General features: G+C 49.5%; 1 long non-coding RNA gene across 1 annotated transcript; it reads right to left on the bottom strand.

Annotated features, from left to right (window-relative positions):
* Positions 1 to 1,429: 1,429 nt before the first annotated feature.
* LOC144115363 (uncharacterized) lies at positions 1,430 to 14,589 on the bottom strand. Its single transcript, XR_013311379.1, has 5 exons — positions 14,323 to 14,589; positions 10,693 to 10,754; positions 4,450 to 4,527; positions 3,698 to 3,724; positions 1,430 to 1,627 (listed from the first exon to the last, which is right to left on the bottom strand). It is a non-coding gene; the product is annotated as an uncharacterized LOC144115363 (long non-coding RNA).
* Between the last annotated feature and the right edge of the window lie 373 nt (positions 14,590 to 14,962).

The raw sequence follows: 14,962 nt of genomic DNA, 5'->3' as shown, positions 1-14,962 counted from the left end.
ATGTCCGAGAGCATGCGTGTCGCGAAATAGTATTGAAGGTTATTCATGGCAAAAACTTCACGACAAGGGAAACAAGGCAGCATTGAGTAACCGCGCAGGCTCTCTTGGAGGAGGGCGTGAGATGTATCTTGGACCAAACGTCCCCATTTCCAGCTCTTCCTGCCGTAAGGACGGAGGGTATGGACCTTCAATGCCCTCTATAGAGGGCATGGATGACGAAAGGCGATGACGATGGGCGCTTTCAGGAAGCGGCAGCGAATGCTCTCCTGTGCCAGTGTATGCCGGCCGAGAATTATGCACTTAAATAAATGACTTTCTAAAAAAAAAAGACCCGTACAACGTTAGGCGTTTCAAAACGCCTAACGTTGCTTCATTCTGCTGAACTTTCAAAGGCTTGCAATTCTCAGCGTTGGAACCGGGCCATGAAAATTGGTATCAGGAGAGCCGGATGTGCTCGTTAGTCGAAGATTACAAGCGCTATGAGGCGTACTTCGGGCGACTGAGCGGGAACATTTTGGTGCAAGTGGTTGCATAAATAGGAGCAATTCACAAAGGCAAGTTTCACCTGCCACCAATGCTAAGTTCGAGAATTTTTGTAGATCACAGGTGTAAGCTAACAGGACGTTCACGAGGGTAACGGAAATATACTCCAGGAAGGCAAAAAATCAGTTGTTCTGGTGAGGCTGAGAATGTCTAGGCTATGCGCGGCAGGCGAAGAACGAGGGCAGTTGTAAAGGATGTGTAAAGTTTCGTCGTGGAGGCGAAGGTATTGTCAAACCTCAGAGAATAAAACAAACTGCGCTGCCGCCAGCATCCGTCAGGCACAAGGAAAGGAGCGAAGGAACGTCCCTCGTTGAGCACCCGTTGTTCATCTCGACGGCTGAAAGAAAAAAAAAGGCCACACGAGACGAGAAGAGGAGACCGCTATGGAGAAAAAATAGTCTGTATAGTCTAGGCCATTAACGTGGCAGAAGCCACATGTTTTACCTATAGATGCTAAGCGCTGGCATGGTGGCCAAGATGCATCGCTTATCCAATCACGTGAATCGGAGTGGCGCCTGCGATGTCCCGTGGGAACAGAGCAACGCTGACGCACGTAGGGGCTCTCTCGAAGCGCTGCCTTCGAGGGGAGGAGCGCGAACGGGCGGAATTCCCTCGCGTGTCACGTGAACTCGGCGATCTTTTTATTATTTTTCGCGCAAGGCCACTTCGGAACTCATTACCGCACTAGGAAGCAGCACACAGTCAACGCAAAACTTGTGCCTTGTTCGATTTTATTATTTATTACTCATTGTTTTCATGACGTATCACTGGAGGCGAGAGAATGCATTTGGTGGCGGCGTCTGGGAAAGGCAATCGCATCCTGGGCTAGACGTCTCTGAGCACTCATTGTGGAAAACCTTGCTCTCACCCCTACAATCGCTTGCTGCGGCAATTGTTTCCTGACGTCTTTGCAGCTGGCAGGAGCGACCGCATCGCGGCCGCGGACATTAAGACGGCCGAGAGCAGGCTCCAGAGACAATCGGTTCAGAAACATTTCCCGGACTGCCATCGAACGAGGCTTCGCGAGTTATGTCGAGAAACCGCAGGTTTTGCCGGCCTTCTTCCACTCTTCCAGATAATCGGGCTGTAAAGAGAAGTGAAGGAGGAGAAAAAAAAAGGTAAGGTTAGTTAAAGACTGGGTCTGAGGAGTGAGAGGTATACGGGGATCAGACATACGTAAACGACTCGTGACAGGTACTCCCAGTTTGGTTTACTCTTTCAATAAACAGTTGTAAGGCTCGCTCGTTTTGCCCGTGCTCCATCCAAACTTCTCATCCATCGTTCAACGGCCAGTTAAGTACTACTGTACAATTATTAATCTGTTTTGAGCATTTGTTAGTGTGCCTACTGCAAAACCGATTGTGTAAAGGCTAATTCGCATGGCTATTTCAAAGCAAGCGTTTTTTTTTGTGCTCTCCAAGAAGAAAGGAGGAAAACAATTTACGCAAACAAAAAATAAATGCAGCTCTTTACACAGTAGCGCCAAAGAGCCGGATGGAACTAAGCGAAGGAGGAGACCGGGTGTCAGTTGTGTGTCTACTCCTTCACTTTGTCCCGTACGGTTTTTGCAGCGCTTGTGTGAATTGAACATGCCAATGAACTAGCCCAAAGGTGCGATTTTACCCCAAATGCTGCCGTTGTGACACCAACACAAACATCAGACGCGAGGGTGAAGAGAAACGCCTCCGAACTTACGACTAGGGCGTCGCGTATTAAAAAAAAAATCGAAAGCGATGAAGTTGAGGGACGCGGGTCTGTAAAATAGTATTCCGTTGATAAAAAATGGTAGCGTTGTCGGCGCAAGCGTGGACCTTGAGAAGTTTTTAACCACGTAGCCAGCTAGCTGGTTTCATCACGTTTGCGCGATCTATAGAGCTGGCGACTTGCTCGGACTTGTCCGGGCCTAAACCAGCCTTGTTCTGTACATATAGGCAGAGTCTTTATTGCAAGGCCGCTTAGCCCCAATCATGAATCTCGGCACTCTTTACACAGTCGTTGCCAGTTGGCCATGTAACATGCCCGGGAGAGTTTCTGCACTTCGACTCCAAGGTAACGCGGGCAAATTCGCAGGAATTCGAGTTTGTGCCATCAGCTGAAGTTACGGTACGCTTTAAGCACCACGGTGCGGAACAGCTCACAGCACACGCACGACAACTTATGTGACAGTTAAACGAAATGATAAGACAAGAGTGTTCTTTCGTTGGCCCAAATATGCAAGCACAAAACTGCCGAGCCCTTGCTCGGTGCACCGCGAAGGAACAAGCACCTTTTCAACCAGTGACAGGTATTGACGACGTTGGTAGCCCCACTGAACGCAACAACGAGCGATGCACTTGATCATAACAGAGAGCGCATAGCAGATAAGTAAAATAAACTGCGGGGTTCCTTTAAGGTAGGCCTCGCTGTGCTAAGAACAAGCCGAGCTTCAGCGATTCACTCGCACGCTAAAATATGAGTGTAACCTGGCAGTAAATCGCGATGAAACTTCCGCGTTTTAGGCCCTTACCTGCCACGTTGCCGGCGTAACAAAGTGGCCTTATCGCAAAGCCTATTCCGGCTTCGTGCAAAGTTTTTTAGCACATACGCAACGAATTAGCAACGACTGCACAGAGTCCTTCTTCGATACTCGCCACACGCGCTAACTCGCGGGAAGCTTATATTTGCATAAAGAAAGAGGGAGAGAAAGAAATGCAAATTCACAAGAATTTCCTGGAATTAAATAACTTCCGTCTAGGGAAATTCGGCCTTCACGAAGCAGTTTATGTTTAGTTTGTGACCTTAAGGACGTGCCGTCGAAGCCAACTTGGCATGCTGTCACTCGTTACCACGAACCAGACCAACAACCCACTTCGTTTTGCATCTGCTTGGATATGAGATTCCTCGCACGTCCTTCTATCGACTCCCTCCTTATGTTCTTCCGTGCTGACACGTACTATATTCGGCTGCCAAGGACTTATATATAAACCGGGCCCTTCCGTCAGCACGTTTTCTCCGACATCCCCATTTTACCCGGGTGCTGTGCACATCTCAGCTGCGTATCTTTTCACAACCGCCTCGATCGCAGCCACCATAGGCGGAGGGCAGCCGCTTCGAAATAAGAAACCAACTATTATTTTGTAGTAGTTTACAGAACGAAAGCAGAGTATTATCTTACCGTGTGCAGGTATGGCAGCAGTTCCCTCTGCAAGTGCAAAACAAAACGGTACTCGCTTTTAGTGCATAGTCCGAAATAATAATAGCGCAAAATACTGTTCTCGAACACTACAGTTTACCCAGTTTAGAAATTTTATGTGATAAAACAGGCAGAAAGTATGTCGTCAGAGAATTTGAAGCAGTATATGAACAGAGAAGCTGCAGGAAACTTCTGAACCCTTTTGCGCAGTCTTGTATGTCTCATGGCTCCGAAAGCTGCACGCTCTCGCTAACCTTAGGAATGAACCACGCAGCTCAGGACTGACTTAATGCAGGCTTCGCCTGACATTACGCGTTCACCGCTACGAAGACCCCTCGTCCCGCTGCATAGATATCGCCGTGCTTTCCCGCGATGCCAACGCGCTTCATTGGCGCGCAAGCGGCCGGCACATCTCGGCGCCGGGCGATAATCGCGACTCTCTGTCGCCACTGCTGTACGACCACCAAGCCGAGATGTTTCTTTTCTTCGCAGCACCCTTTCGGGGGGTGCCTTCTTCCTTGAGCAGCAGCGGGTGCACATAGTGGGGAGCCCTAATTAAGCGCGCGACCAGATTTCCCCGTTTGCATTCCGCGAACCGCTCGCCTATATACCTAATCACGCGGGCTCATTATAAGCGGGCAGTGCGTACGCTAACTGCTCGCTCGGTCGGAGATGGGGAGAAAGTATAAAACAAAAACAAGAGCGAAGCCCGAGAGATGGGCGCGGTCACTCACAAGGTTGCCGCCGTTGTCGCACACCTTGCGGATGAACGCTCCTCCTTTAGACGGCAGCCTGGCCATGAAGTCTGCCACCTGGAAGAGTCGGGACACACGGACCACTGAAGCGATGACAAACACTGATCGCCCAAGCGGCACCTTTCCACTGCTGGTGCAACAGCCTAAAAACACACGCTAATTCACGCTATAGCTGGCACTAGAGAAATTCTTGGTAAGCCCAACTTCTCTCAACTGTTTGTTCGTGCCCGGGTGTGGGAGCAAACAAGCTCTGCGTCATCCAATGCCTATTACATAGTACATGAATTTTCGACGTCCATGCAATACTCAAGTAAAACAAAAGCTGCGGCGTGCCATAAAAATGCATTAAGCGTCGCGGTGGCCCAGTGGTTACGGCTTTCGGCTACCGCGAGCGCCAGTTATGTGCTTCGATCCCAGCCAGGAGGCCACATTTCGATGGAGTCGAAATGCAAAAAGGAAAGAGAAAACGATCGCGTAATGACGTTTCAGTGTTAATAACCCCAGGCGGTCGGAACACGGAGCCTTCCGCTACGGCGTCCTTCACAGCCCGCAGTAATGCTTTGGCACACAACTCACCGTTAAACCTTTAATTATGAAGTAACATTATTACGTATGCCTGGCTGCGAATACGTGCTCCGCGGTGTTACCCAAACGACCTACAGTGGCGTCGTTTATGCATTATGCTCACCTCCTGGCTGTTCCAGGCGCAGTATACACGGTACGCGGAAAACAGTACCACGTAATTACGCTCCGCTAAAGATGCTTGGTGCTCTGCGCGTGTCCTTCTAACGGCTGGTCTACGTGAGGTGCGGCCCAGGCAGCTGGCTCACAAAATTGTGTATCCTCATCTCACACACTTTGCTCCTAAATGTGATCCAAGAAAAGAGTGTCAAGAGCGTTGATTCGCTCTTCTTTTTGAATGGCGTATTGAAGCATCAGATGCCTTCTATACCTACCGCGCAAGAGTTTGCCTGAAGCACTTCGATTCCACGAGAAAAACCTCCGAAACGGAAGGTCGCGCACTGAGGCCTAACTGCATCATGTGATGGATGAGCTTTAACCTTTTTTTTGTTTCCCAGTAGAGAATGCGTTCAGGACAACTAACGCATGGTTATGCACTATGTGAGGACGCACACTGGTGTGATTGCTTGTTTCCAAACTACAAACGGCCTCTGCGGCAGTGAGAAATTGAGAAAGAAAAAAAGATATTCTTTCATTCGTATAGCGTCGCGCTCGTATATTCGTCGAAGTGCTGTGCTGCTCGTGCCCGCCCACTGCCGTGGCCGCACTGCCCGATGTTCAGAGCAGAACCGCATTTTCTCGCTACTCTGGTTACGCAGTGTAATTTTCCCCTGCCCTGGTTACGCAGTGGGCGGATAGGAAAACGCTTCTTGCCCGAAGCGAAGAGCGTGCAGCTCGCAATAGATTGATTTTGTTCTTGTGTGTGTGTGTGTGTGTGCGTGCGTGCGTGCGTGTGTGTGTGTGTGTGTGTGTGTGTGTGTGTGTGTGTGTGTGTGTGTGTGTGTGTGTGTGTGTGTGTGTGTGTGTGTGTGTGTGTGTGTGTGTGTGTGTGTGTGTGTGTGTGTGTGTGTGTGTGTGTGTGTGTGTGTGTGTGTGTGTGTGTGTGTGTGTGTGTGTGTGTGTGTGTGTGTGTGTGTGTGTGTGTGTGTGTGTGTGTGTGTGTGTGTGTGTGTGTGTGTGTGTGTGTGTGTGTGTGTGTGTGTGTGTGTGTGTGTGTGTGCGTGTGCGTGTGTGTTTAACGCTAGGCAGTTAGGCCATTCTGAGAAGCGACTGGAGCGTGGAAGAAATCCCGTGTGCGAAATTGAGCGTCGCGCCCGCGCCTGCGTTACTATATAGCGTAGCTTGAAACCAGTCTTCGAATCCAAAATTGAAGAGGAAATGAGTGCGGCTACGATGCTGACGGTGACTGTGCTACACTGGGTCGACGCTGTCTGTACGGCGCGGCGCAGCCAGGAATGAAAAAGTATGTTAATCAGAAACAAAAGGGGGGGGGGGAGAAGAAAAGAGCAAAGTGTGCTTCAGGGTTGCCTTTAAAATGAGAAAAGAAAATGAAGAATTCGAACTACGACGAACTCTAGGCGGAAACTTCGACATCGAGATTTCAATTTTCGCCCATCTCCAGCATTTCAATGAGCCATCAGTGTAGACTGCTTTAAAATTACTCGAAGACTCGCAAATAACACACCTCTGCAGAAATATCAGAGCGCTATCCTACCCTGGTCTTTAATTTCTATCTCCATTTGTGGCCAAATTTTGACGACCGTGCGAATGTTTGCTGCCGCTGTCCGAGAGTAATTATTTTTCTTTCCAACATCCTGCACGACAAGCAACAAGAGCGCCACCAAGTGGGGCAGAAATGCTGCTGAACCAAGGTAATACATGTTTTTATTATGTACTTTAAGTATTCGCTCACTATATTACGTGCAGAAATAAAGTTCAGATTATTAATTTGTTTAACCTAGTACTATTCAGCCAATAAAAATGTGAAATAAAAGATAGAGCTTCTAGCGTTTCGCATTACCAGTCGCTGTGTTCCATAAAGGAAAAAAGAAACCTGAGATATACTACTGAGAAAAATAATAGTATGACACTGTAGAAAAGTAATATTGTAGTCTGTTTTAAAATAGCAAATTCGTATAATTTTTGACCGTCTTAAATCAGCAAAACTACGCAGACATGCTCACACACAAGCATCATATTAATAGGAAATTCAAAATAATTTCATCTTCTGATGCAGCAGTATGCGAGTTGAAATTTAGTTTTTTTCAACGGCAGTCTAAGCTTTCGTAACCAGTGCGCTTACGGGCTAGCATGCCTTCTGCATTTCTGGCAGCTGACGCTTTGACTTAACTTTGAGAAATACGTTGGGAAATGCGTCTTGCATAACACTCTGAGAATCTTATATTTCTTTGATTCCAAAAAAGAAACTACAGATGTTAGAACGCTGTACGCAGATAGATACACATTGAATTCAGGCCGCACCTGTCGTCCTCGGCTCTATATAATATTCAACACGCATATTGTACAACGGCTTTGAGTGTGAGTTGCACGCACGGAGCAGTAACAGCGCAGCAACAGCAAGTGAATCGATACAAGAGGCCAGAAATAATCCCGCATGCCAAAAGCGAGCTCTGCCTTGCATGCAGCCTTGAAGGAACTTCGCTTCGTTTAATGAATTCGCTTGTGTCTTCTTTGTTCCCACTCCCAGCGTGCTCCGGTTTAATATTAATGACGCTTGTAGCGGGCAGCTTGAAGGGAACAAAATCCGCCTGGCACGGGCACCTTCGGGGCAGCACTGTAGGCTCGAACATGCGCCCATGAAGACATGCCGGGCCCATCACTCGCGGGCAAGAGCGCGGCCTTGAACGAGAGCTCCAGCGCTGCCTTTCGAGGAACAAAGGATAACCGAAGACAATGAAGCGCGTTTTTCGCGCGGTCGCGTAGGGAAATCACCCTTTGTTTCCTGTGCGATGGCCGGCTGTTTGTCGGCCATACTTTATATACCTCCTTTATTTCTATTTCGGCGGCTGTCGACTAATTCCTGTGTTCAGCATCGCGCACGGGAAGCAACACTTCGAGCCCAAGCAATAAGGAAAAAACTGAGCCATTGATGGCACAGAGAACTGCGCGCGGCGGCTACGGCGGCGGCGTCTTTGGTGCGAAATGCAAAGCGCCCCGGCCGAGCAGTGTGTGGCAGACGCATGCGCATGTGCTGATGCTATACATACATAAGGCCAGCGCTTCCCTCAGACACGCAGAAGGTCCCGCAGTTCCCACGACGTCGCTTGTATTTACCCGCATGACCAGCCACTATAAAGCGCCGTGGGACGACTCTATTGGCCCGGAAAACAAACCCCGGCCCGGAAAACAAACAAACAAACCGACGGTTCTTTGCCCGCTACGTTATTTTACGTTTTACCATTACCACTTCCCCCCAACCCCCTCGCAAGTCGGGGCGGAGAACCGTCAGGAGACTTTGATATCAAAGGTGAGGACTAGTGGCAAGCAGCAAAAGAGTGAGTCGGGAAAGATTCATTAGAGGACAGCGTCCTTCCTGGTGGTCGGCTTATTTCTGCGCAATTTTCTAGCCTTCGCGGTATTTTGCGACTACTGGTTGCGTTCATCGTTCACCGTTTTCCTAGTCTGTGACCGCGCGAAAGCGCGGAAACAAACGCTCCCAAGACAAAACAAAAAATAGCGACGCTGAATGCTTCCTTCACCCGCGGCGGAGGGCGCTCGGCTACTGAGCCGGAGTTCCCGGGTTCGAACCCGGCCGCGGCGGCAGCGTTCCGATGGAGGCGAAGCGCAAAAGGCGCCCGTGTGTTGTGCGATGTCAGTGCACGTTGAAGACCCCAGGTGGTCGAAATTATTCCGGAGCCCTCGAATGCGGCACCTCTTTCTTCCTTTTTTCTGTCACTCCCTCCCTTATCCCTTCCCTTATGGTGCGATTCAGGTGTCCGCCGAGATGTGAGACAGATACTGCGCCATTTCCTTTCCTAAAAAACCAATCTTCGTTTTTCATGTTTGCTTCTGAATGGCTGATCATCGCAGGCGTTTAAACTGTTGCTCCGAGTCAACTAATAATGACAAGGAAAAAAAGAAAAGCATCAGGGGCTGAGAAACAGCGCATCGGACGAAGGGAAAATTTTGCAACTCTTCAAAAGCCCATACAGACAAAAAATTGCTGGAGGTTTAGCATTGCTAAGCACAAAACACGGTTTTTTTCAGGTGGACACCACCGCGAAAGCGTGATTGAGGTGTCCACTGACCCAGGAAGCCAGTTACGCGCCTCTCTTCAAAATAAACGGTCTAAACATTCCGCTGGTTTTGACGAAAAGGAAAGGCGCATAACTTCCTCACTTTCTAGGTGGACGCCACCGCCTCTTCACAGCGTCATTGAGGTGTCCATTGATCCAGTGCAGCCAGTTACACTTGCTCCTCAGCGGCTTCACACACTTACACTGACACACACCGCTGAAACCCGGGGAGTGCGGCAAGAAGTGCTTTCGCACTCAAGCGACGCAAATGTGTGATGCCAGAAAGAAAGCCGTGTGACGCGAAAGCTAATCGAACAGCAAGATTGGCTCACACAAATCACGAACGATAGCTACAGGAAGATCTACGGTCATTGCTGGTTAGCTCGCGACTGTTTACAACCACCGGCATTGTAGGCTCTTCATTGGTACACAGTAAAAGGCACTGCGCGCCGATGCGGCTGCAGAAACAAACGCGCCTCCGCAAAGAAGGCATACACACGACCGATTGTCGTCTGCCCGTCACTGCCTAACGCTGTCGGCACAGGCTTCGGTTCTTTACATCATCTCTCTCTGCCATTATACCCGCTATCTTCAGTTACGCTAGAGGTGCGGCTAAAATCGGACACGCGGCGTTTAACACATCAGTGGGCCTCTTTCCGCCCCTGCGACTTTCAGGCAACTGAAAGTAAGACCTGCTTTCCCTGAAGCAGTACGGCACGGCAAGGTCACTACAGCAAGTAGGCCAGCAAGAAGTGTGAAAATGGTGCCGCCACCGTCTGGAAGACGTTGAAGTAATGAGCGCCAGCTGCTTGGTTTACTAGAACGGATATGAATAAGATTAAAGTGAGGTACACTAATGGAAATACGAATTTGACATCTTGGATTTACAAGTGACGTCCTCAATCAATCACCAATTTGATATACCAGTAAGGTCACCAATCAATCACCAATTAGAAATACTAATGACTTCCCCAATCAATCCCATTTGGGTTGCTATATCGATTTACTATGGGTGCCGCCACATTGAATTCCTCGGACTTAGATAATTTAGAAAGCGAGGTGGTAGCAGACCCCAATAAATCAAGAAACGTGATAAGTAAGAGCTTACGCTCTTAAACACAATTCGACACATAAGGATCCAGCGCACTGTACGCGAAAAGCAGTGTTTTATATTCCTTTATCAGAGGATCAGCATTCATTTCTTGCCACGTGAAAAGGCGACGCGATTCAGCAAACCTTCGAGCATGCACCTCCCCTACTTCTAAGCCAGATTGGGACATATTCTTTCTCTTTAGCGTGCATTTTCATGTTGTCAGTACGTTACGTTTTCGTTTTCGACGTCAATTAGACGCAGTCTAACTGAAAACTTCAAGTTGGCCCACACTTTGCTCGTGTCGTCAAAGGAGCTAGCACAGTGAGGCCCGAACCGTGCCCCGGAACTCACCTCTGCCTTGACGTTCTTCTGGACGCAGTCGAGCGTCTTGCCCAGCTCCTCCTCGCTCAGGCCTGCGCACATGAGGAGAGAGAGCGAGAGAAGACTATTTCGCGCCTTGCTTGGCTTGCAGGGAGGGCGCATGCGACGTTTCATGAGAAACAAGGACGCTTGAAGGCCCTTTAGTCTCATCACGTCTAAATTTCCTTTGGCTTGACCGTTTCTAATATTGAGTCACTGCTTATACGAAAGAACGGTTTAAGAGACCTGATTGGGCATTTGACCTTATCAGAGCTAGACGCCACCAAATTTGCAGATCACCTTTGAGGTTCTTGAGTTCAGCCTAGAAACCTACCGTCCGCATTGCTGAGTTCGCATGAATTTTCCGTTATTGATCGCATAAATAAACGCTGGAGTGAATAACGGTCACTGAATAGGACTGATAATGAATCGACGTTTCGGAATCGCGTACGGGTTCCTTGTTCACTGGGTGGGACGAGACGCGTCCTACCCAGTGGTCAAGGAACCCGCACGCTGTTCAGAAACGTCCATCTATCATCAGACTTGGTCAGCGACCGTGATTCACTTTATCCCATGCCTGACGGGACGAGCTTCCCTCGAAACCTTATTCTTAAATAAACGCTATTAACTATATTATTTCTAGCATAGAAGAGATAGTTTTGTTTCATAGTTTTGTCAGGTAACAAGCGCTATTAGCGTACATCAGCCGGTTTGGATCTTCCATGAGTGGAAAGTTTTAAAGGCACCGGATGTTCGGTTCTCGGACAACTTTTGCCTCCAACGATTTCTGCACTTCGCCCAAAGCCGGCTGAATACTTAGGTTGCAATGCGGCGCCATGGGCACCTTGAAGGGCTCCGTGTTCGGAGGAAGCTCGCGCTGCAAAGAAGAAAAAAATGCGCGCCTGAACGTAGCCGTCATTTATGACCAGAGAGCAGTAGTACGCCCATGGGCGGGTTAACTGACAGCCGAATTCCGTCCACCTTGCCAGTGCCATTCTGCTGAGGCAGCACTCGATCGCGGAACGAGGAACGCATGTATGCGCAACTGACTCCACTGCCCTCAGTGACTGACTTTTGTTCCCCGGACAAAGAGATTTTTTTTCCGAAACATTTTTACCCTCCGCGGTGGCTCAGTGGTTAGGGCGCTCGACTACTGATCCGGAGTATCCGGGTTCGAACCCGACCGCGGCGGCTGTGTTTTTATGGAGGAAAAACGCTGAGACGGCCGTGTGCTGTGCAATGTCAGCGCACGTTAAAGATCCCCAGGTGGTCGAAATTATTCCGGAGCCCTCCACTACGGCACCTCTTCTTCCTTTCTACTTTCACTCCCCCCTTTATCCATTCCGTTACGGCGCGGTTCAGGTGTCCAACGATATATGAGACGGATACTGCGCCATTTCCTTTCCCCAAAAACCAATTATTCTTTTTTTTGTCTGTTTATCCTGTCTCACTACTTGTCACTCGTTCATCGCCCTTCCCGCCGGAAATAAGCACCCGGCAGTAACCTATATTCAGTGCCTCCATTCCACAAAGGAGAATTGTTACCGCAGAATGTTTCGCAGTGGCTTCGCGCTCCTATATCTAAGCTTTATAATCCGAGCAAACTGCAAGGCGCTGCTATCGCCGCATTTTAATCTTCTGAGTGGAGGCTCGGTTTCTAGGCCGTAATGAATGAAGTAAGCCCTCCTGTGCGCCCCCAGTTGTGACTCCGCCACATTAATCTTGCCTGTCTTGGCCGATCGATGTAATGTAAGTGTACGGAATAAAGCTCTTTGTTTCAGCGGCACGAACCACCGTTGTCCGATGATGCTCTGCCTGGGTTATGCATCGTCGGGGTCGATGCGCGCTGCTTTCAGAACCGCCTTCATTTTTGGAAACAATCTGAAGTCCGATGGTGCGAGGTCTTTCCCGGTTGTAAGGCGGATGAGGGAAAGCAGACATCCTTTTACGACGACATGCAGAGGCTAGTTAGAGCACCGGTGGAGGAAGCGCATCAACACTCGTGTGGATTACTGCATCGAAAAGTGATGCGCTCTTCGGATACATCACATTCCCTAACTTTTATTTGAATGTGGCATCTCTCAAATCAACCTCTTCTCTTGATAAAGAGTTACAGCCACGTAGGCAAACAATGCTGAACACCAGCCCTCCCCCCCCCCCCCGCCCTCACGTGTTGTGCAATTCGGATCAAACGTTTTACGTTCTACATGAGTCAGGATAGCAGCAAACAGTAGAGTACAAATCTAGACCTTAATACCTAGCGGATCCATCTCGGAGGATGGCTTGTTCCCGGCCTGACCCGAGAGCGCGACGCGAACATATTTAGCCACACCTGTGTCGGTCTATGAGGAACGCTCACTGCGCTGACGCTTCCGGAATTTGGCTGTCCCCTAACTGCGGCTGCTTGCAGGAACGTGAACGCCCTTCAGACGCCTCGTGAATATTATACGTGCTATTTAGGCGCCTTATTGTGGCGTATACGCCATAGTTCAAGGGTCCCCGGTCACAAGGTTCGCCGCTGACCCGTGTGGTGCGTGGGGCACTTTCAGTATGCCTTCAGTTACAAATCTGTAGAGGGTTAGAACTGCTGCTCTTATAACTCTTAAGCTTTTAAGCTTTGGCACAGTGCCCTTAGTGGCCGACTGCATGACTCGAAAAAAAAAAAACCCTGCCTGTGGCATGAGGACTTGTGACCGAGGCTATACATACACGTAAACACCGACAGGGACGCACAACGCACAGTCAGAGCATCTTTCACTGTCCCGAGTCCCTGTGAGGTGTCGGTTTGCGATAGACGCTGCTGGGTCTTTATACTTTCTGAATCAGTTTCTCGGATCTCGAAGTATGCCGAAATGAAGATGCAAACACCTGAAAACGTGCTGTTGAACAGCGTAATACAGGATTACCTTCCCCCACCCGTGCACATTGTGCCGCTCAGTTTGTTCTGCTACTCAGTGTAAAAGCTTCTCCTGAGCGTTCCTGGATGTCTGTACAGCCTTTGTCGTAAGCTAAAGACTACGCGGTTTGCTTCTGGGCCATGCTGTGTTATGCGTGTGGTCAACGCTCCATGTCTCCCATAAGAACTCTCACCCTCATCCCTCTTGAGCACAGGATTTCCACTGGTGCTACACGAGCTTCACTACACAGCTTGGAAGCAAACCTCTCTGGTTCTCCACTTTTGACAGAAGCCGTCCTATAATAACGTTGTGGAAATAACATTTAAGCACATTGTACTCTTCGCTAAAAACTGTGGGGCATGGTCCAGCGTGTGTCGACAGTTAACTTAAAGGCCACGTATACCGTTACATCCCTTGCTGATCTCGTTTGTTTATACAACCGCTGCTGTTCTCCTTTTTAAAAGAGATATGAAGCTTCAGTGTCCATTTATTTCTCCTTCGCCTGAAGCGGTCGCAAATAGATGTAAGTTGGGATACCGATAGATAAAACACGAACCTCTAAAATAGATGCGGAGCGCAGTGCGGTGCCGGCGCTAGGCCCAAGCCCCCGATGGACACCGAGACGCGTCGGCGTGAACAGTTATTCGCGCACATCATCAGTGCCCGTCAGAATAGCGCCTGCCTGAACGAGACGAACTCGGTCTGCATCAGCTGTCATACTCACCGCACAGAAAATCGCCAGCAAACACGGTAGTGACGAGGAGCAAAGACAGCGCGCACACTAGTATCACATTCGTCATAGTGGACACCGGATGGACGGCCTTGTGGACAGTGCGTTCACGGTGGACAAGTCGGTTTATAGCGAACCGCACGGCTCAATTTCCCGGCCACAAATGATCGCATGCGCCGTGCAGACCCTTGATCTTATACAGCTACTGAATGGCCGTCAACTGGCGTTGGGGCGAGGTGAGCGAGAGACCAGTTGAGCAGCGGCGCGGCCTTCGGGTTGCTCGCCCTTTATCACGATGTTCCGCTTCGTGTGTGCTACTGTACAGGCTCGGCCCCACGCGCGTTCCGGGGCACACGGGTTGCGACCGTGGAAACTTCCCCTGACGTCATACGTGACCACCTCGAAACAAATGGACCCTGTCTGGGAAGTCTGAGGCTAACGCCGTTATTATGATTGGCTAACATTCTGGCTAGATTGAGGCTGCTGGCACCGCATTTCTTCCGCGATCTGACGATCGTGCAACGGTAGGAACTCCGACAGTCAGGAGCCCGAAAAAAAGATTTACATCTCTGCAGGGTTATCATGTGGGCGTTGTCAGCGCGGCGTACTATTGCACACATCGAGTAGATCGTGT

The sequence above is a fragment of the Amblyomma americanum genome, chromosome 1 (genome assembly GCF_052857255.1).
Source record: "Amblyomma americanum isolate KBUSLIRL-KWMA chromosome 1, ASM5285725v1, whole genome shotgun sequence".
Lineage (NCBI taxonomy): Eukaryota > Metazoa > Arthropoda > Arachnida > Ixodida > Ixodidae > Amblyomma > Amblyomma americanum.
This window is presented reverse-complemented; position numbering and strand designations above follow the sequence as displayed.